Raw genomic sequence first — 9410 nt, forward strand, 5'->3', positions numbered from 1 at the left:
CAGACTTAAGACTGGGTCATGGTTCTGCCACTGAATGATAAGTTCTATAGCAGGTTAAGTTAACCTCCAGGCCTTACTTTTGCATGTGTAATACAGAAATACTTCATGGTTAGCATGAGTCACCAGCAATAGAACACTAATATGCTGACATCCCATAAGTAGCATTTTATATTTTAACTAAATTTGTGCTCTTTATATACATACTTCTAATAAACTACTTGTTTTTAAAATGAAAAAAAATAATCTTTAAACAAATGTGCAGGAAATGAGGACAATGACCTCAAAATGTAAACAGTACATAAATATCTTGATAAGAAGTAGAAATGTATAGTCCAATATGATAAATATATCCTAAAATTGCATCAGTATACAATATATTTTTAGCAGAGGTAGAAACCTCCATGCACACAACATGGCAAAATGACTTTACATAGGTACACAAATATTGTAAACAGAAATAGGAGCATATTCAAAATAATAAGTATAATTTGCATTTGTTTCAATATACAAGAATCTCTATCAATGTAAATTGCCTATAAACAATAGCTCACAAGTATTCTCATTATTATTCACTATTATTATTAATGTGAATAAGCTTGTACTTATCATTGTCCCATCCCATCCATTCCCCATTTTTTTCAGGAGAGATTTTTGAGCCTACTTCTTTTCCACCCTCAAGCCTATACTAGTTATAATCAACCCTAATAATAGCCCTAACCCTGAGGACAAACTTTGTTGGGAGAAGGGACATTGTTTTCTAGCATCATATCCAACTGTCATGGGGGACAATATTATTTCTATGTAATCCTGTAAAAACTAAAATGATAGTTAAGTTTCAGGACTACTGTCTTGTATAATTGCAGATAGTCTCTGAGTAGTCCGTAGGGTATTACATAAGTTCTTGTTTGAAATTTTGGCCATAGTGTTGTAAAAAGGTGCACCATGTCAGGTAGCCAAGTTAGAATCATGTTGATCAGTTTGTAACCAACTGTCTTAAAGGGTACTATCAGCATAATGACATCATATTACTCAGGTAGAATCCTTTTTTGTGGGGCCCCATCCTCCTTCTGGAAACATCACAGAAAAATTTATTATACACTGTGGAAAACTTAAACATTATTCTTATAGACATATCTTCAATGAAAGGTAATATAGAGACAAAAATAGGTAAGGAGAGAAGTAAATTTTTTAAAGTAGAGTTTTGATAATATTAGCCCCTAAATTTTATCTGTCTTCTGTCTTCTGTCCAACACCAAGTGGCTCCTGATAAGAGACATATACTCTGAGGTTCTTTTTTTTCTTTTAGCACATGCTTGCATTTAGAAAAGGATAGTCACTGTCAAACTCCAAAGCCAGCTTTGATTTTTAAGTGAGTCACAACTATTATTATACTGAGAAGTAGGAAGGTATATATGACTAATGTAGGAAAATTTTACTTTGCAGAGAATATTGGTACTGTAGATTTCTCTTTGCTTGGTTTTCCTTCTGAATAGCCATCTTTTCTTCTTTAGGCATCTTATGTCCAGTCGCTTGACTTTTTGAAGATGGGTATTTTTCTGCAAAGACAAGAACAGAACTATGCCCCAACACTTATGAGGTTTTCCTACAACTACAGAATTGTCAGTTCTGTGTAAAAGCTGTCATTTCTCTTTATCAAGAGGTTTCTCCTTTTCAAACCAAATCTTGATTAATTTTGATGGTATCCATAGCTTTTCAACTCCCTTGGAAACGAGAGAGAAACCTCTTCCCCAAGGTAGCACTGCCCTGATTTCCATTCTGAGATCAACACATCCTTGAAATATATCAGCTGATTTAATGCATAAGTTTCTTTTATTATCTAATATCTCTCTGCTGCCATTGTTTCTCATTAACATTAAGAAAATTCAAGGTTAATAAGGCTTTATGAAATCTATTTCTGGTGCTATCTTTCAACCTTTTCTGTTTGCTTAACATATTTTTTTATAGTTTGATTTGGTCTTTCTATATTTCCTGACCTGTAGGATTGTGTGGTATGTCTATAATATGCATTATATTATAATAAGCAAAAAAATCTTTTTTTTTTCTTAGAGACATGTGCTGGATCATTGTTTGTCTTTATTTGTTCAGGTATACCCATGATGGCAACAAGTTCTAGTAAATGTGTCATTACCAGATCAGCCTTTTCCAAACACAAAGCAGTTTGTCCATTGAAAACTTGATTAGGGATTAATGGTATGGTGTACATATTTTAAATTTTCAAATTCTACAAAGTGAAAATATCCATCTGACAGATTTTATTTGTTTCTGTTTGCTGTGTGCTAGATTACCTGGCAGACCAGAATGAGGTCAGATTTGTGTTATGTGTATTAGATAGAGCTTATTCCTAATTATATCTTGAACCTGAATGAATAATGATGTCAGTTTTGTATCATCTGGTATATATCAGCAGTTTCAGTATGCAAAACAACTCTTTCAGCATTTTGTGAATCAGTAGCTATATTGAGGGATTTTCTAAAATTCCTTACAACCATGAGAATAGTATATAATTCTGACTTTTAGATATAAGGCTTTTTTTCCATCTTACTTAAATCTTCTGATTTGCAGCTTGCCTTTCCTAATTTATTTGCATCAATCATGAATGTTGGGGCTTCAATTTTTGATGTGTCATGTACAATGCAAAAAGGATCCAGTTACCTCTCTTTATAAGGTTAATTCTGTTGCTTTTAGGATAGGTGTTATTAATCTCTCACTAAAAATTAGTGCAAGCTTTTTTGCCAGGGTTCATTGTCTTTCCATATTTTTAATTTTATCTTTAATTAAATGTAGTATAATTTCTGCTGGGTCTATTACTGAAATTTAATGAAGTCTCAATTTTCCTTTTATAATTAACTCAGAGACCTTTTCCACATAAGATTTCAATTTTTTACTCAGTTTCTGAGGTAAAAAGATCCATTCTAATATAATATCTTCCCTTTGCATTAAACTTCCTGTTAGGGAATATTTAGAGGGTAATATGAGTACAAATGGTTTTAAGAATCAAATCCATATGATCCACATGTGCCTCCTGTAATTTCTTTTTAATCAAAGTCAATTTTTTTCTTGGCTTCAACTGTTAATTCCCTGGGACTACTTAAGTCTTTGTTAGCAGCTAAGGTTTTCTTTGAATGAATTATTTGATCAGGTGTTATCACAGAGGTAGACTGTAGATTGAAAATATCTGCTAAAAATCTTTGGAAGTCATTGAGATTCTGCAATTGTTCTTTCGTGATTTGTACTTTTTGTGTTCTACATTTCTGTAATCATATTTTGTAACCTAGATAGTTGATAGAATCTCCTCCTTTTTAGGAGCAATTTTTTATCCCCAACTAGGTAAAACTTTCTTATTTCCTCAAACATTCTTTCTAATGTATCTACATTTGAATCAGATAGAAAAATGCCATCTATGTAATGGCAAACTACAGATTCAGATAATTGTTTACATATACTCCAATGGTTTACTTACAAAATATTGGCACAGGATGAGGATACTTAACATTCCCTCTTGAAGTATAACCTCCATTGATATTTTCTAGTAGGCTGAGAATTGTTATAATTAGACACTGTGGATGCAAATTTTTCTCTGTCTTTTTCTTTTTGTAAAAGGTATAGTGAAGAAACATTTTTTTTTAATCAATATCTATAAGAGGTTGTCCTTTAGCCAATAGGGAAGACAAATGAATTCCAGATTGTAGAGGGTGCATTGGTTGAATCATATTATTAACAGCTCTTAGATCTGTCATCATTCTCCATTTTCTAGATTTCTTTTTAACAACATATAGAGGAGATTTCCAAAGGCTGGTTAATTCTTTAAAATGGTGAGCATCTAGTTGTTCCTGTACCAGCGGTTCTAATGTGCGACTTCTCTGTTCAACACTGTTTTTTAACCCATATAGATTTTTTAGTTAACCATTTTAAAGGTATGGCAGTTGGTACCTCTGAATGTTTGGTAGTTGTTTTGTGTTTTTATACAGTCTGAATGGTTGGTGATTAATTTTTATAGTACCCTATAATATACTTCCCGGAAACATGAATTGCTTTATGTTTTCTTTTGGAGACTGTAGAAATACTAATCTTGATATTCCATTGCTGCATCAGATCACAACCCCATAGATTCATTGCTATGAATATTTGAGTAAGGCCTCAGATTTCCTCTCTGTCTTTTTGGCTCTAGCCATTCAACCTATTCCATATTTTATTTTATTTGAGATAGAGTTCCAATTTCTAGGAATTGAACATCAGCCTCCTGAAGAGGTCAATTCAGATGCCAAGATACTGGAGTAATAATAGTCATATCTGCTCCCATGTCCAGTAATCCAGAAGATTGAGACCTTCTATGTTTGTCATTCCCAGACTAAATATTATTTCTAGGAATGCCTTGCCTACAATCCCTTCGCAGAGTCCTATTGTAAAACAATTAAATCATTTGGTATTTTTATTTCTATTCATACCTTTGGGTATTTTTTTTCTCCTGTGCAAACTGCATTATTATCATCAAATGATTCAACATTGGTTGTATGAATTCATCCTTTGATACTGATTTGACCTTTAAAGATCTAAGTATCTTTTTATATTCTAAGTTGGCATTTTCAAAAGCCAGAGATTCAATAAATACTAGTCTAACTTTGGGTTCTGTTACCTATATTTTTATAGTTACAGGACTCTCTTGGGCCTTGTATGACATTAGTATATAATTCAATTCTTCTTCTTCGTTCTTGAATTCTGGCTCAAGCATTCAAGGCACATGGATAAGATTGTAAGTAGCTTGACTGCAGATCAGCATAATGGCACTTGCCAATAATTTGATCTTGGCAAGTCTCAAATTTGTTGACTCTAACGTGACATTCCAGGGCTTTAGTCTCTTCTCTTTAATAGCACTTACACTGTAACTGTGGCCCATTTTCTAGCAACTCAGAGACTAACTGAAACCAATCATATTGAGTAACCCTACTGCTTAAAGCCCATGTCTTACCATCTCTCTAACGAATGTTGAATGCATGGCTTAAGATACTATTGCTTGCTTAATTTCTATTAGATCTTTTATACATATAGGTTTGCATTTACATCCTGTGAATCTATTTGGGAATTGAGTATTTGATGACTTTTTAGAGGTAATAGCAGGAAATATAGCTAAAATTCTTAGTCATCTCTGACTCTGAGGGGTACTGGCAATGCTATATCCTTTGCCTGTCTCTCCTCTCCTTGCTTATCAGTTCAGACAAATTTCTCAATCCATTTCAAATCTTTTTATCATTGTCTTTTGTAAAACATAAATCCCTTGACCTGTGAATATTTCTAATGATCTCATCAAAACAATTAATTTCTGGTTCTCATTCTGCACATGTGATTCCAAGCTTTTAAATTTTTCCGTTCATGATATCTTCTCATCTTTAGATATTATTTGGATGGCGTGTAGATTACCTTCCTAAAGGTATGTTCTATCTGCTACCATATCATAACTTTTTAACAAATTTTGTTAGTCAATTTCTACAGTATGAATCCTTTCAGATAGTCTTTCAGTATCCCTTTTTACAGTTTCCTAATCCATTGACATAGAATCAGTTTTGCCTGTAAAATTAAGATTATCACTTAAAATAGTATGAATCCTTTCAGCTAAATACTGTATCCTTCATAAAAGTTTCTCATTCTTAAAACTGTTATCAAACTATTTCTTTAAGGATGTAATATGAAGAACAAAGATAATGGCCACAAAAAATATATGTACAATGTAGGTCATAGAGCTCTTGCAGAATTCATCCATAGTAGAAACAAAAGGCTGTTATATCCCTGGGTGGTGATGTTGTCTGCAATTGTCTTGGGGTTTGTTTAAAATTTTCAAATTTATGTATTTATTTGTTAATCAAATTAACTTGCCTCTGTTATAATTTTCAGAAAATATGTTGTTGATGTAATAGTTTTTATTGTACAATAGGTGTCTCAGTAACAGCAGTAAGGCAGGTCAGAAATAATGCCTGAGACTTAGAATTACTAACAAATTTGTTTAAATAATTAAAAACAGCATACCTGCATATGGAAAATGTTTGAGTTGGGAAAGATAAAGGAACCCAGAACTTGCAGGCAGTCATGAGCTGCAAGGTTACTGTCCAGAACTTGGGACAGGCATTCATGGATCTGTACTGGGAATGCAAGACTGTGTTCCAGGTTCAGGGTTGGAGCCTCTGCTTCCTGATTCAGGGCTAGTCCTGATCAGAGCAGTCCTGAAAGATGTCAGAGAGGTCAGAGTTTCATTAGAAAGCAGTGGATGGCAGTGAGCAAGAAGAAGCCATGCAGGCTCAATCCGCAGCAGGAAGGTGTTAAGTTACTGTGGCAGGCCCGCTGAGCCAAACCATGTTCCAAGAGGTATAGTCTGACAGGGATGCAGACTGGACTCTCGGCAGGGCTTGACAATGGCATGGACTTAGGTCATGTTGGGTGCCAATTTACTGGCATACAAAAGAGTTCCAAATAACCTGGAATGGAGTATAACAAAGGATGATTAGGAAATAAACTCACAGAAATAGTAGCCATCCACAGTCCTCTGTGTGTGCTGGGAACTACAACAGAATCCTGAAGTCAAGAGCCCCCCCACACACTTTCATATGCATTTGAGACTATGCCCAAAATGAGCTTCTATATGAGTAATCTACACGCCATCTAAATAATATCTAAAGATGAGAAGATATCATGAACGGAAAAATTTAAAAGCTTGGAATCACATGTGCAGAATGAGACCGGAAATTAATTGTTTTGATGAGATCATTAGAAATATTCACAGGTCAAGGGATTTATGTTTTACAAAAGACAATGATAAAAAGATTTGAAATGATTGAGAAATTTGTCAGAACTGATATGCAAGGAGAGGAGAGACAGGCAAAGGATATAGCATTGCCAGTACCTCTTGGAGTCAGAGATGGCTAACCAAGAGTTTTAGCTATATCTTAAAGGCTATTGGCTGAATGAGATTAAGGCTGCAATTAATAGTAGGCCTACTAGACCTAGGAGCTTAATTGAGACCACTGCTGATAAAAGTAATTCTCATTTGTATTGTTCTTGGTTCCCTACTGGCTGTTGACCAGGATATGTGAGCTCTTCTTTGTATTGGACATGGTCTGTTTACAAGTCTCCTTCAGCGGAGTGTGGGAGATGAGAAAACAGTACAATGTCAACCATTAAAAAGAAAAATTTGACCCAGAAAAAAATCCCTTTCAACATCTGTATGAAATATTCATTAGAAGTAAATCATTTCACAAAATGCACTAGACGTTAGTATCAGGAGTGGGGACATACCAAAGAAGGTCTTGTTGGTGGAATTAAAGCCCAGACTTAACAAGTCAATCCATCACTTACTACCAATTTTCTTAAACTTCCCAAGGATATTTAATCATAATAAAATGGTTGAAAAGTTAGCACTTATTACTCAAGTCATACCTTGACTCTCACAACTGAACAAAAAAAAATGTTAGTACAAATCCACATAGTAAAAATCAAAATTATTAATACTATGAATGTCCTATAATATTAGTGAGTGATTAGTAAGTTATTGGTTTTAAACTAGCATAATAACATTAATAAAATGTACTGAATAAGATGTAATTTGCCAATAATCTAATAATAGAAAGTAATACTATTAAGCCCTTCTACATTCCATGGGTTTTGTCAAAACAGTGGTAAAAATGAAAGAGAAATAAGAGAATACAGATAATTCCTCATCTCTCTTTTTGTAATGTGCTTCATTGAATATATTGAGATGATTTGTCAACAATCATCCTGTTCCAAACTTGTTTATTCAGGGCTTAAAGGTGTAAGTTACCTTTATGACTTTATGAGGGGGCTAGACACCTCAGGTCCCTATGCTCATCTGACAAGCACTTTACAGGCTCGGCCATTTTCCCAGTCCTTTTCTGTCTTTCTAAGTGAATCTGAAGATAACAGGGGGATTTCCAGAGAAAACATGAGAGAGGGAAACTGAAATATAAAGACTTCAGGTGTGTTTTATATTGTTACACACAAAAGGGAACCTCGTCTACTAATGTGTGTAGTGTTGCTTATGTATCAATCCCATACAAGCCTAGAATTAGACTCTGAACCTCTGCTCCTGTTTTATGGGAGAATTTATTATGAAGAGAGACCAGTAATTCTTTTTGTAGGGTGAAGTGGAGGCTGTCGTTGCATCTTCGCCATTATTTTACAAACTTTAGCATTCATTAAAACTCTCTTAGCTGTCTTCACTGCCATCTTTCTTCCTTCTCATGAATTATTCAAGACAGATTTCACTTGAGGTAAATAGTTTGATTTGAAGGCTTTTGTATCTGGACTTAGAAGCAACAAGAAGTGTTAGATGCTCAGAATATTAAGTGTACAGAGTGGCGCAGACTCTGTTGCTAGGAGGGAAGGCACTTGCCGGCAGCACTCGGGCTGCTGTTGTGCTTCAGCTCAGTAGGTATTTGTCATTCTGAAGGAGGCCTGAATGATGAAGCCTACTGTATAAATCAGAGAGCTTAGTTCCCAAGCACCCCAGCATTCTAATCTACTTTTCAGTTAGTGGAGACTTTGGAGGTTTTACAAGGTAAAATGTCACATTTGTACATAAAATGGCCAATATTTTACTAGTCTTTGTTATTCTTTGGATATTATTTTGTTATTCTTTGGATATTATTTTGTGCTTTTTAAAGCACAAAAACTACTTTAACCTTCATGTTTCTCTTGAATTAACTGAAATTTGAATTGTGAATTCTTTCAACAAATCATGTGAAAATGAAGGAAGCATGGGAAGTATTTCACCTTAATGGCCTTGAGATAAGATACATTTTTTTCATTGATATCATAACTTCCTTATATCATAAATATTAATTTTAAAATTTCAACACTGAATAACATCATGAAAAATTGATTTGAACTATACATGACTGAAAATTGTATTGCCTAGATATAATGGGCAAAACAAGGTTCAGTAAAATGTAGTATATTTAAAAACCAATCCCAAACTCTTATTACAATTTTTTCACTTGCCAAAATTCCCTTCCTTAATGAATTTCTGCTATAACATTTAACAAAAAAACTATATTCACAAAATTATTTCCAGATTGAAATGCTTTTAGAGAATGAATTTTATTTATCCTTCCTGTCATGACACAATGTCATGAGCAAATAGTTGCATTTACTAAAGAATAATACACACAAGATTCCCTAATTACTATGTGATAGAACTGAGCTGAGTTTCCTTCATGGATTATGTTAGGCTAAGGCTTCCCATAACTTTGTTGGTACTCCTAAAGTTTCCTTATGTTATGTAGTCATGAGTGGTGTGAGGAAGTCAGGGAGGATTTTGAATTATGTTCTTTCATATTTAAACTGCACATCTGTTAGTGAGTATATATGCACTTTAAAAACTTAAT

Source organism: Alexandromys fortis, unplaced genomic scaffold (genome assembly GCF_014885135.2).
Source record: "Alexandromys fortis isolate MF-2015 unplaced genomic scaffold, M_Fortis_MF-2015_v1.1 scaffold_74, whole genome shotgun sequence".
Classification (NCBI taxonomy): domain Eukaryota; kingdom Metazoa; phylum Chordata; class Mammalia; order Rodentia; family Cricetidae; genus Alexandromys; species Alexandromys fortis.